At 39.3% G+C, this 13,641-nt stretch overlaps 1 long non-coding RNA gene and 1 other non-coding gene across 2 annotated transcripts; one reads left to right on the forward strand and one right to left on the reverse strand.

Annotated features, from left to right (window-relative positions):
- Positions 1 to 8,182: 8,182 nt before the first annotated feature.
- Positions 8,183 to 8,265, reverse strand: trnal-cag. The gene has a single exon. It is a non-coding gene; the product is annotated as a tRNA-Leu (tRNA).
- A 580-nt stretch (positions 8,266 to 8,845) lies between these two features.
- LOC120437489 lies at positions 8,846 to 10,058 on the forward strand. Its single transcript, XR_005611165.1, has 3 exons — positions 8,846 to 8,898; positions 9,586 to 9,697; positions 10,008 to 10,058. It is a non-coding gene; the product is annotated as an uncharacterized LOC120437489 (long non-coding RNA).
- The last annotated feature ends 3,583 nt before the right edge of the window (positions 10,059 to 13,641 follow it).

Consider the following 13,641-nt stretch of genomic DNA (forward strand, 5'->3'; position numbering starts at 1 on the left):
TGATCATCCAAGATTTTAATGCAAAAAATAACAAACCTATTGGACTCACAACACCTCCATGTTTATTTACTGTTTGTCTCTTTCACCCAGTTACTTAGACAAACTAGACTGTCACATTTTCAGAGCTCAAGACACCCCTCGTTTTTGTTACTATGTGACCTGCGAGTGAAAACAGTCTCTCACATGGGCAGAAGTTACAGGACTAATCTAATACTTGCGGGACAGGACTGACAGCTGTGGGTGGGTTCTTGCTCGACTTGACCACCACTGCAGTGAGCAGTCTGTGTCACTGATGGTGGATTCTGATCTGTACAAACTCAGGTCCCTGTTGCACATGGCTTCCTCATCTGAATCAGAGTCTGAAGGCAATGCTCGCTCCGCTGTGGTGGCATCTTCACACTAGAGCTGGGTATCGTGACTGACATGTCTAACCTCCAACAAGCTCAGTCACAAAGCTGTTGTAGACAGTTAAAAAAGTAATTATTAATCTACATAATAACTGTCAACTACAAAGCTTTCTGAAGAAACAGTAACAATCAGTTTTAAAAATAGTTTTATTTACCTGCATGGCTCAAGGACATTCACCAGCATTTTTACCAGCTCTGGAGTTACAATGACTCGCTTGGTATTTTGTTTGTCTGAAGCAGCAAAAACAGCCTCTTGATTCTTTAGCAGACGAGAAACCATATCCAGTGGTGAATTCTACCATGTGGAAACATCCTGTATGAGTGACTCTTTTTCTTACCCAAGTCTTATTTGCTTCTGGTGTATTTCCACCTGATTATTTGCAGATCTGTCTGTAATGCATCTAATTTTGCTTGATTTTCAGTGTCATAAAGATGTTGAATTTTACTTGAAATAGTCTTCTGGCATGGCAGTTGGAAAGTCGTACCACCTGATGCTAACTTTAGCACATTTTCTAACCCCCTATCTTCTACCACTGATAGTGGTCTACAGTCCAGAGCAATCCATTTTGTGAGAGAAGTTCTAAGTTTGTCTGATGTTGACTTACTAATTTTAGTCCTGACATTTCATCAAGTTTGAACTGCTGACACCTTTTGTTGGTACTTGGATTTCTAGAACTAACAGCTCCCAGAGTTTCTGTGCTCGCTGCAACATGTTTTCCATTCAGATGTTACCATAAGTTTGAAGTGCTTCGATGGAATGTAAACTACTTTTTGCAGTTTGCACAAAACCACGCTTTTATCAAGTCCTCCAAAAAAATGTGATTTGTTTCCTTTGTCCAAAATGTAACAACTCATTCGTCTTAATTTGTTGTTAGTGTTTGTCTTTAAAGTTCGCTGTCGTGTGCTGTCTGTTATTATGTCTGTGCTGGACTGTGTGTTTGTGGTCTGTGGTTAACTGAAGCTAACAGCTCTGCAGTCGTCCAGCATCCTGTTCTGTCTGCGCTAATATCTTCTCCACGTTCTGTATTCTGCAGAGAGTGCTTCTGCTGCGGTTTACTCAGCCGTGAGAAAAGCAGACACTGTCAAAGAGAAGCAAAAAGAAAGGTAAGTCTGTTATTGCTTCTCTCCTCACGCCTCCAGAGTCGTGTCATAGTGTGGTGGTTTGCACATTTACCTTGCAAGGTTTGAACCTGGGAGGAGACATAAATCCCTCAAGAGCTGATGGGAATATTGTGAGCTTTTTTGCTTATTACAATTTAGTGCCTGCTTTAAAATTGTAATTTGTTCCATAAAATAATGAGTGGTTCCCACAAGACCGTCCATTATCTACCACTCATTTGGATCTCAATCAAAGGCGGTGTAGCCTAATGCTGGGCTTACACTGTGCGATTTTTGGCCCATTTTGAGCCGATTTTTGAGTCGCACGTGTAACCCGTTCAAGTGTTACGCCTGTTGTTGTTGCGTTGTGTTCTGGTGTGAAAGTAAGAGGCAGGAGACAGTACTGGATCTTTGGCTCTTAGGCGCGAATGTCGTCGTGCTGAAAGAAAATGGAGGAAAGACAAACTCCACGTCTCTCTGGACATCCTCCATAATTGTTTATCTAAGTATCAAAAGTCTGTTAAAGCTGCCAAATCTGCCTTTTTGTCTAGTATTATTATGACTAATAGCCACAACCCCCGAGCCCTTTTTAATACTTTTAACTCTGTGATAAACCCTTGCACTGTCACTTTTAGGGATGCCTCCCCTGCTCTTTGTGATAAATTCTTAAAGTATTTCTCTGATAAAATCTCAGCTCTAAGGGCTTCTCATCCATCTCATTTTTCATCAGTATTAGACCCAGTTCCAGCCGCTGAATGCTTGACTGTCTTTCAACAGTTTCAGCCAGTGTCTTATTCTGCTTTAAAAGATATAATTGATCATCTCAAAATCTCTGGTTCCCCGCACGATATTCTTCCTTCTCGTTTCTTTAAGGAAGCTTTATATATTATTGGTCCTTGTATCTTATCTCTGCTGAATGCATCATTGTCATCAGGTTGTGTACCGTCTGTCTTTAAGCATGCTGTTGTGCAACCTATTATGAAAAAGAAAAATCTTGACCCTAATTGTCTTGCTAACTACAGGCCGATCTCCAAACTCCCTTTTATTTCCAAAATATTGGAAAAGGTCGTTCTAAAACAACTTCAGGCATTTTTAGATGCAAATGGTATAAATGAAAAGTTTCAGTCTGGTTTTAAACCTCGCCACAGCACAGAGACAGCCTTACTTAGAGTTTTTAATGATCTTCTCTTAACTGTTGACTCTGGTTATTCCGTGGTTTTAGTTTTACTTGACTTGACTGCTGCTTTTGATATGGTTAACCACAACATTCTTCTATCAAGATTGGAACATGTTGTTGGTCTCAAAGGTACGGTTTTATCTTGGTTTAAATCCTACCTCTCAGAGAGGTCATTCTCTGTTGCTATGGGGCAACACTTCTCGGCTTCTGCCCCTATTCATTGTGGTGTGCCTCAAGGGTCCGTGCTCGGTCCTGCTCTTTTTTCTTTGTACATGTTGCCGTTGGGATTAATTTTTAGAAAATACAACATCTCCTTTCACTGTTATGCCGATGATATCCAGATTTATTCACCTTTGAAATCCGATGTGTCTGCTTCTTTGCAACCTCTGTTCAACTGTTTGCATGAAGTAAAAATTTGGTTATCACATAATTTTCTTACATTAAACGAGAATAAGACCGAAATCATAGTCTTTGGTAGTCACACCCCGCTAGACCAGTTGACTGATGCCCTAGGCCCTCTCGCTAGCCATCTCTCGCCCACTGTAAGAAACCTCGGAGTATTCCTGGATGGCTCTTTTAAACTTGAGAAACAGGTGTCCACTGTGGTGAAAAACAGCTTTTACCAGTTGCGTCAGATTTCCAAAGCAAAGTCGTTCCTTCCTTTAAAGGAACTTGAAAAGCTTGTTCACGCATTTATCACATCCAGATTGGACTACTGTAACTCCCTCTACTCGGGCCTCCAACACTCTTCTCTTTATCGGCTTCAGTTAATTCAAAATGCAGCTGCGCGTCTTTTAACAGGTACACGAATCCATGAACACATAACTCCTATTTTAGCCAAACTACATTGGCTCCCTGTTAAATATCGCATAGATTTTAAAATTCTTTTGTTCACTTTTCAAATTCTGAATAATTTAGCGCCCACCTATCTCTCTGACCTACTTCACCTATATAATCCCAACAGAGCGCTTAGATCATCCAATCACTTGCTCCTTGCACAACCTAGGTCTCGAATGAAGTCGAGAGGAGACCGGGCCTTTGCGATCATGGCACCTAGACTGTGGAATAACCTCCCTGTACATATTCGTATGGCCGAGTCTATCCAGTCTTTTAGATCTCGTCTTAAAACTTATCTGTTTACTTTGGCCTTTGATTCTAACTAGTTGGCTGATTTTAGCTTATTGTGTTGTTACCTATTGTTTGTTGTCCTATTTTATTGTTTGTTTTAATTGTCTTGTGTTTTGACTGACTGTGAAGCACTATGGTCAACACTGTTGTTTTAATATGTGCTATATAAATAAACTTTGATTTGATTTGATTTGATACTGTACATCTGCAACACAGAAATACGAGTTTGATCTGTGTGTGTCATGCGTCTGCCAGTACACCTCTCCTGACGAAGGAAAAAAGAGTGCACGCTGTTAAAAAAAAACTGCCGCGAGTACGCTCACAAGCCGCTAGCGATCAGGCTAACTTAGCATTTCAGCTGTGTTCTAGGCTAAATCTCATTTAAAAAGTATATTAGAAAACTCCGCCCTCCACAAAACTTATCCCGAACGACTCTCGTAACGACAAACAAAAACGCGGCGGTTTGGCTGTATTCACATTGCAGCTTGGGGTCTGAACAAACTTTAATTAGCAGAGAGCAACGTGACAGTGACTTACCTCCGGCCATGCTGAAAGGAGCTGTGACCGGGGCACACATGCACGCGCCTACGTCACTACGCAGCGCACACACACACAAACGCACACAGACTCAGATCACACAGGTAGGAGAGTGAGATGCCAAACGAAATATTTAATTAAATAAAGGGGTGTTTTGGGTGAAATTCACAAGTATTTAACACATATGTTACACACGACCGTTTTGGTGATCGGCCCGATTTTGGCCTTCATCGTGCATCGTGTAGTATACGTGGGGTAACGAGAAGCGATTAACACCTCACGACCAAATCCCGATCATCAATCCCTTGGTCGCGACCGTCGTGAGGGTGTCACCACAGCTTCTCACACTGCTCACGCGCAAACACAAATGTCAGCGAAAAAGACGGCGCAGCACAGCTGTGCAGCGTGTTATCTGGACACAAGCGATGGAGTCACAACTTGTAGAACTTTGGCAAACTCATCCGAGCCTTTTCGATGTGGCCTCACAAAATTATCACGACCACAACAACCGTGAAAATAGTTGGATTTACACTGCTGCTCAATCACAGCTGCCTGATCAATGTTTTTCATTAGCAATTTAGCAAAGTTGATGGTGGTGGTGTGCGTGTCTATGTGAGTGAAAGACACAGAGGGAGAGCGAGCGACAGAATTTCTGTTATAACCTTCATTTTATGTACGCACAGTGTGAGCACTCAGGTCGCATCAGAGCATCGGGCCGTATAGTGTGAGACCCTGCATCGTGACCTATGAACTTCTAACCCCTGCGAGTCAATCGCAGTTTGAGCAGGAGCTGAATAACGTGACTGAAAAAATCGCACAGTGTATGCCCAGCATAAGCAGTGATACCCAAACCTCTCTCTCTTCCTTGCCACCTCCTCCAGCTCTTCTGAAGAAATACCAAGACAATCCCAATCCAACTCTGAGGTATAAACTCTCAAAGACATATTAGACGCAAGAACAGTATTAAAGTAAGATGTGTTGAAAAACTAGCAGGTAAGACAGTCATTTCGTTGTTGTATCTTCAAACCACAGGCTGAGAAAGTGGCAGAAGTTTATCACTCTACCTTACAAATCAACCAAAGAAAGTTATTACTCATTTGAAAGCCTTATTTCTTAGCTGTGTGTGGTCCAAATACATATGTGTGCTGACACATGACATAAAAATAGAAGATTTAACATTATTTGCTGACACAATAGTTTTTAAGTTACAATAATGCACTACACAACTCTGGGAAAAGTCATGTCTATCCACTCTTGGAGCATTGTATTTTTCCCCTCCATCTTGCCAAAAGTGAATGAGACATTTATTCAGTGATCCACACCACAGACATTTTACAGTGGTAGATTTGAGTAATGCTTTCTTTTCCATACCAGTGCATGAGGGCTCGCAAGGCTGGTTTGGGTTTACATACCAAGGTAAAAAATACACCTATACTAGATTGCCACATAAAAAAGTTTTTATGTGACCCTTTTTATGCAGGCAATCACTAATTGTCTGTCTGATTTCATGATACCATCCCACTCACACATACTAGTTTATATGGATGACATCTTGATCGCGTCTGACTCAGAACAATATTATAAAACCATTGCATTGCTGACACACCTAGCTAAAACAATAAATAAAGCATTGCTTTCAAAACTGCAGTGGGTGCAAAAAGAGATGAAATTCTTTGGCCACAAGCTCAGCTCAGCTCAGCAGGGAAAAGAAGAGAGGTTCTGTCTTTTAAATTCACTGTTCATCATATCAAAGAAATCTATCAAGATGAAGAGAGTGTTGTGGAAGTTTTCCATTAAATAAAGCCTGCAGCCGAGCGGTGAGCGGCAGCTAACATTCTTTAATCAAAACACAAAGAACAGACAACCAAGCATGTGGAGAGCCTGCATGACTGCGGGGCAGACAGTCAGCAGACTCTCTAAGTCTAACATGGCTCTCAGTTAAATACCTTCTCCAGGAACAAAAGGCAGTACACAGCTGTTTCACACCTTAAGTTTCACACTCCCTTGCTACCTCCCAGAGTCCTCCAAGAGACAAAAGAATCTTCCTGTGGCGTTGTCTGCTTCCCCCCAACTTCCTTACCAGAACCCCACCATCTGTCTACCTGTAGGAGTGTGGGACATGTTAAAATCCAGTGGCACTAAAGCATTATGCAATAAAATATTGTGATTAATACACAAATAAAAGAAATTCCTATAAATTGGTAGAGAAGTGTTTGACTTTTTAACTTCATCATGACAAAATAAGTCTGCTACAGTTGATGTAACCAAACACTGACCAACCACTGTGCACCAGTATGGGCTCTTTATCCCAGTACAAACTATGAAGTATTTTTGTGCAAGATTTGAATAAGATGAAGTTAGTATACTAAGTTTGTTTTGCAGAATGTTTCACTCTATGAAAGTAATTGACTGAACTACAAAGCTTGTAATCATGTTTCCTGTTGTTTGAACTGTGTGTTTGTGTTCAGACTGTAAACCAGAGCCAGATGTCGTCTACTCTTCACTAATGTAGTCCACCAGTCCAACCACTGACATCCAGCTGCTGGTCTCTAATTGGTCCCCCCAACACCTCAGACCAGAGGACATCCAGATATTTAAAGGCTTTTCTATTTATTTTTGTCTTTGATTATCAGTGATTCTTGAGATAAGGGACAAAACATGTCCGGCAGATAAAACCCAATTTTGTAGTTAAAAATATGCATCCAAGTGGTAACCCAACTGCCTAAAAGATCAACCAAGGCAATTTTTATACAACAAAAGTATGATTTTGCATTTTTTATACATATATCTATTTATTTTAAATGGTACAGTAGTTAACCAGTACCCCAAAAAATTATTGTCCAGAAGCAGGTGTGATAATATTAAAATACAGAAAAATAAATAAATAAAAGTAATGTAAAATTAAACATCATGGCTCTCGTCACTAAGTATTTAAGTCAATACCTTATATAATATCAAAATATGCAATTGAAAATGTATTTTTACATATTTTTTAGGTGATTAAAATCGTGTCCAGAGTTTTTGTCAACACCATCAGATTTTTTTAAAAGTACAAAAAAATCAGGAATTATTGTGGGTAGGTTACACTCTGAGGACCCCTTTACCACTTCCTGTTTGATACACATGCCATAAGGTCACTGCTGTGATATTTCTTTTTTTTATTATTTCATTTATTGCATACCTTTCTGATAAAACTCTGTGTCACAACCATAGTGCGTCAACACCAAAGTCGATGTAATCCAAAATTTAATTATTTTTTTTTTGTAAAAAGAGCTTAATTTAGGTAGATTGTAGAAGCCATAAGCAACTGATGAAAAACAAGATGGCTTCTGTCAGAAAAACATGTGTTATGAGAGAAAGTAGGGTATTTTGTCAGCACCATCAGGATTTTTGTCTGACGGTGTTGACCCTTTTTCTAATGGTGTTGACAAATGCCACAAAAGTGTGCTATTCATCAATTATATTAAGTTATTTGTATTAATATTACAGTCATATTACTTCCTGTGTATTTTACTGATATTTCTGCTTTACAGATGTGTCAAATATTATCAAATTTGCCTTATCTTGAATCTCATTGTTTATGTATACATTATTAATCCTGTAGGAAAATGCTTAGTCCTCTGCATTTAACCCATTCACTCAGTGATGCTGTGGGCATAAGGGTGTGTATAAAGACTGGGTCTCGCTGTATTGCTCAGGCTGCACTACAGCATCTATTCACAGTGTACCGTTCCGGTACCGGTACACAACTGTCATAAGCAACTTCTGAGAAACCTCGTGGTTAAACCAAATTTCAAGTGTGCGTTGTCACAATATGAAGAGGGCAAAGCTTCAATGTCAGAAGTGGGATTTGAACCCACGCCTCCAGTGGAGACTGCGACCTGAACGCAGCGCCTTAGACCGCTCGGCCATCCTGACACAAAAATAGCAGCCTTGTGGCGCATTTGGTTATTACCCAGATAGCAAGACGACATTGAATCTATGTTGATTTTTCATCCGAACCGTCGTATATGGTCGGGGTTGAAATGCCAATGTTGTAACAACATTGAAATACTGTGGTAAACCGACGGTCTTACTATAGAGACGTTGTAACGATGTTGATTCACCGTTGTTTTTTTGTCATTGATATTTGATCTATTTATAGTCGACCAGGTGACAACAACAACGCGAGAAAACGTCTATTTATAGTTGACGATCATTCGCTCGGTCACCATCAAAACCATCGATTTGTAGTTGAGCATTAAATTGCACTGCAACTGATCGGGTATAAAGTACCAGAGAAAGTAGATTTATTGTTCATTTGTTATCAATGACTTGGTCTAGTTCACCAGCTTTTAAAAAATCGTGTTCACGCAATTTATGTATAGTTGACCGGGAAATTAAAGCAGCGATCACTTGGACTATTCCGCAGCACCCTCTCACATTGGTACATCCCCCAGGTATTCATTGTCTTCTACAGTAGAGCGGGACATTTGATTTACTCTCAGCGGAATTGACTGGAGAAGGCATCAGTTCATGCACTGCACTGGCCCGCACCACGATTAGTATAAGGTAAGAATGAATGATTTTTTCCTACTCGTTATTTCCATGTTTGCATTTGAATAACAGTAAAAAACTCGTTAATGTTGTACATTAACGAGGTTTTTTTTACTGTTATTTACGTTGCTCCCACAAAATGTGGGAGCCCGAAATTGTGTCTACTTCTTGCAATCCGCAACAAATAAATTGCACTGCGAACAAAGTATATCAACAAAGAAAACATTTTTGTTTCATAATTTCTTCGTTATGTTCCCTTACAAAGCTAGCTTTAACGCCGAGGTTTCCTTTGTTCTTGCCGTCGCCTCAGCGCTTGACCCAGACTTTCGCTCTGTAGTTGCTTAGTACTACAAAAATTCTAAATCTGTGATATATGATTGATAAACGTAAAGTTAACTGTATAAACGTGTTCAATGACTTTGTTACTTTTGATGATTGGAGAGCACTCGCTTCAATTCGCACACGAAAACTTTAGACTCAGTTTGAATGCTCACGCGGCATGCCCACGTGACTGCACGTTGCACGGTCACCTAACTTTACGCTGCACGCGCGCATACGACTTTCCGTTTGTGCCTTGAATAATGAATAAGGCTACGTCCACACGTACCAGCGTATTTTTGAAACCGCTGATTTTTCTATGCGTTTGCACCTTTTGTCCACACGTAATGTATGTCTGGCCATACATTGTGTTTGTATTTTCAGGCACATTTCACGAAGCAGAACGCAGTCTTCAGAGATATCCACGTGAGCGCTGTGATACGCCTGACCTTCAGTCCGAAGAAGAAACCCAGACCAGTCTTAAAAGAAAGCACAAGTAAAACCTTTTTATTTGCAAACATATCTTTGATTGTTAAGAATTTATAATCTTGTCTTTTGTACATATCTGTGGTGCATGCATACTGCAATATCACCACATAATATAGTCCAAAAAGTGGAAGTTTGTAAACTTTTTAAAATGCAAAGCCGTGTACACTTGTGCACTTCAAAAATTCATTGTATACTGTACCTTCTTGCACGTCTCTGTTTCCTGTGTGTGTTGTTAGAAATCAAACTAACTTTAGGAAACAATATGCCAAAAGCATATTTACAATTACTTAAGACCGTTTTAATTTCTTTTTCTTTAGACCAAATGCCCTGTACACATATACACGGACTCAGAGGATGAGCAGCCTACAAAAAAATGGTTTCCCCAGGCCCCTCGAGTGAAAATACCAGGTAATAAAATACTGTCTAGTGTCTGTGTACATATCTGTGTCTGACACGAGGAAACTTTTTGACAAGTTGTCTGTATTCTTAAATACTTAAAAATTATCTTTTTCTAAACAACCCTCATCACTCTGCAGTCTGCCCCCCAGCCCACTGATAGCAACCATCATAATGCCCCACCCAGCTTCCGGCACCTTTCGCCACTCTGGCACAAACCGACACAGCTTTGCGATCTCGCCAGCATGCAGAGTCTGATGTCTTCCCTATAGATGGTATGCTTTTAAAAAAGCTTTAAAGCTGCATCACAATGTCATTGTACTCTTATCTAAAAAAAAAAACCCCAATTTATACTCCTGAATGTCATCTTGTTGTGATTTTGAAGTTTGAAAATCTTGGAATTTCACAGTTTACATGGTATAACAAATATATGTGACAGGCAAAAACTAGTAAACACTTTTAGCAGTTACAAGAACTAACACATGAATATCCAACAAAAGGGAATAGAAATACATTGTACTGCCAATACTTTGGTTTATTCTTTGTATGACTTGAAAATCAGGCTTTAGGGAAAACTAAATGACATGTTTCTATCATCAATTACATGAAGTAAACACACAAGCACTTGCATACACATTTAAGAGATGAGACACGCTAATTCCATCTCATAAAATGTGTCTATAGGTGAGACGCTTTGCGTTGATTGGTGCTGCTGGACCACACTGGAGGTGCGAGTCCGCCGTGTAATGGTTTATGCCATTACAAAGGAGCTGGCCTCTGTACTCAACTGGGCAGGGGGAAAACCAAAGGACCAGACAAAGCCATATTTGGTAAGTTTTAACATTTATTGTAGTTTTATGAACCTAAAGTGAACAATAAAGGGATCAATTGATGTGCTGGGTGCGTTTCACATTTCCTATGTCTGTTTTTTGCTATATTACTTTGTCTTTCTTAATAGCAAGACTTTCATGTCCGGTTAATCTGGAGATGGAGTCTTTGGTCTTCGGCTTGTTTTGTCCTCGGGTTGTACACTTTGTACAGCCCGAGGACCCCATGTTTTCTTTTTTTTAAAGGATACACGGCACACCATGCTAAGACATATCACATTTTCAGCTTATAGCTCTTTGGGAATCAAATGCGACAGTTTGCTGATTTCCGCCTGGTGACTTTCATGTTTATCAGCCTAGGAGTTTACATACTTTCTCCCTGCTGAAGACAATTAACAAGAGCTTATTCATGTGCTCTAATTCCCTTTTTTTTTGTCTTTGTTTTTTTGTGTGTGTGTCTATTTTTGTCCTAGATGGCCTGGCGCAGCAGGTAGGGGCGAACTCTATGTCTGAGTTGGTCTTTGCTCAAGCAGTCCAGAAATGGCTCAGATATGCTCCAGATCGTACGGGTGGCGCGCAGGACGCACATCATCCATCCCCATCCCGGAGTAAATAATAAAAAGTGATGTGAAACATAGAAATGTAAATAGGAAACTTTGTCTTTTAATAAAGTATTTTGCAAATGATACATGTCTATTGACCTTTTTTGTTTTTTTGTTTTTTTTCAATAAAAAGCAACTGTGCGAAAGAGGTGGAAAATCAATACCATAGCTCAACAGTGTTTCAATATCAGAATCTGACATTGTTTCAATGTCAACAGTGTTAGAAAATATAACGTAGAATCAATGTCAGGTTTCAACATTGATTCAACATCAAAACCTGACGTTGTTTCAACGTTAAAAATGGGTGCAAGAGTGATGTTGGGTCAACGTCACACTTCAACGTTGCTTCAATGACGTCGCCTGATATTGACTCAACATTGTTTCAATGTTTCCTTGCTATCTGGGTAGGTTTATAGGGTTATTGAATTATGGTTAACGGCCGGTAGAATATTTTTAAACATTATCTGCCTATTACATCTGCCACACTTCTCCAAATCTCTGCCCCTACCTGCCCCCCCCCCACCCCCCCAAACAAAAATTTTCTAGACACGCCACTGGACAAAGGGCAAACGGACACTACTTTAAAAGGAGATGGGGGTCAGGGGGTCAGCACCCTTGGCCACTGTAATAGTGTTTTTCCATTGTGGGGGTGTTTACTGTAAGGGGGATGAGACCAGAGGTTATAACTGTAACTGTTGTGTGGAGTTCTTTAGATCAGCCTTTAGCATAGGACTGCATAGGAATGCAGTGTGCTGATCTCCAGATGCATCTGTAAGAATAATGGGTAATAAAAGAATTGTGTAAAACATGGAAACATCTCAGCGTGATCTCTACCAGGACCAAAAGAATCGTAGAGACCGGCATTGTCTCAACAGTCTTTACTACCTTACTTAGCAAGAAACCACACAGAAGCAGCTGATAAGACAAAAATTAAATTTTATTTACTGATTGTTTCATTTTAAGCAAAATTGAACAAAATAATATTTTGCTTTCCTGATTTACTAGAATTAAAATTAAAAATAAATAAAATAAAAAAAATAAATAAAAGAAGAAGATTGTATGAATGTTGTGGTGATCAGCAGGAGAGTACAGCCTCTAAGCAGAAAGTAATTTTGACTGTTCATAATAAATATGTTCATTCGTAATAAACTGTGGAAGCATCATTGACGATCTGCTTATATCCACGTGATAATAAAACTATAACACCTCCCTCTAGTGGCCACATGTAAAACTTGAAATTTATTGGAGCAATTACGTGAAAGTTTTAAAGTCACAGAGAATTGTTTCTCCCCTGATGAAGATCCGTTCAGAGGACAGTGGACAGTTTTCAGAGGACAGTTACATCATTCTTGTGAACGGACCTGCTGAGTATTAAAACTAGAAGATTTTCATTGTTAATTTTTAAAACTGAGTGACAGATTCTTCTGAAATGTCAATATTTAGTCGACCACATCACACAGAATACTTTTAATCTGTCAGAGATTTTAATATAAGAGTGAAATTATTTAAAGCTGATTCATAACGTTTTTTATTCATTTATTTAAACTTCCCTAAATTTTAAGTGAAATGCCTTTTTGCCAAATTATATCATGTAATGTTTTACTTAAACCTCATGGTGGCAGTGTTGCTCACTGTTAGGTTACCTGGAAGACTGCATCAAATCATAGTGCATCACAGACAACATGTGTTTAAACATTAGGGTGTATTTACTGCAGAATAAATGTACTTTTGTGTACTTTAATCTTCATCAGTGTTGGATCACATTATAGTGGATATTATTAGTTTCTTTAAACAAACAAACAAATAAATGCATCCATGCAGTGCTGCAACTTTTAAGCAAGCATTAAAACTCAGTGGCTGCACATTAACAGCAAAGAACAGTATGCAGTCTGCAAAAAGAAAGCAATTTTTACTTCTGACTGTGATTATTAAATATGTTCACTGTACTGTACAGCTGATCAGGATGCCCATACATGTTAAAACTCAGTCTGATCATCATAATTATGAACAAATATTTAAGTAAGCATATTTTTTAATAATGAGTTGAATAAAATACTTACAATTTATTAGGAACTGCACATGCTCAGCTCGTTTATTCCTCAGAACAAACTAAGGAAGCGTCAATG

Source organism: Oreochromis aureus, linkage group 3 (genome assembly GCF_013358895.1).
Source record: "Oreochromis aureus strain Israel breed Guangdong linkage group 3, ZZ_aureus, whole genome shotgun sequence".
NCBI classification, from domain to species: domain Eukaryota; kingdom Metazoa; phylum Chordata; class Actinopteri; order Cichliformes; family Cichlidae; genus Oreochromis; species Oreochromis aureus.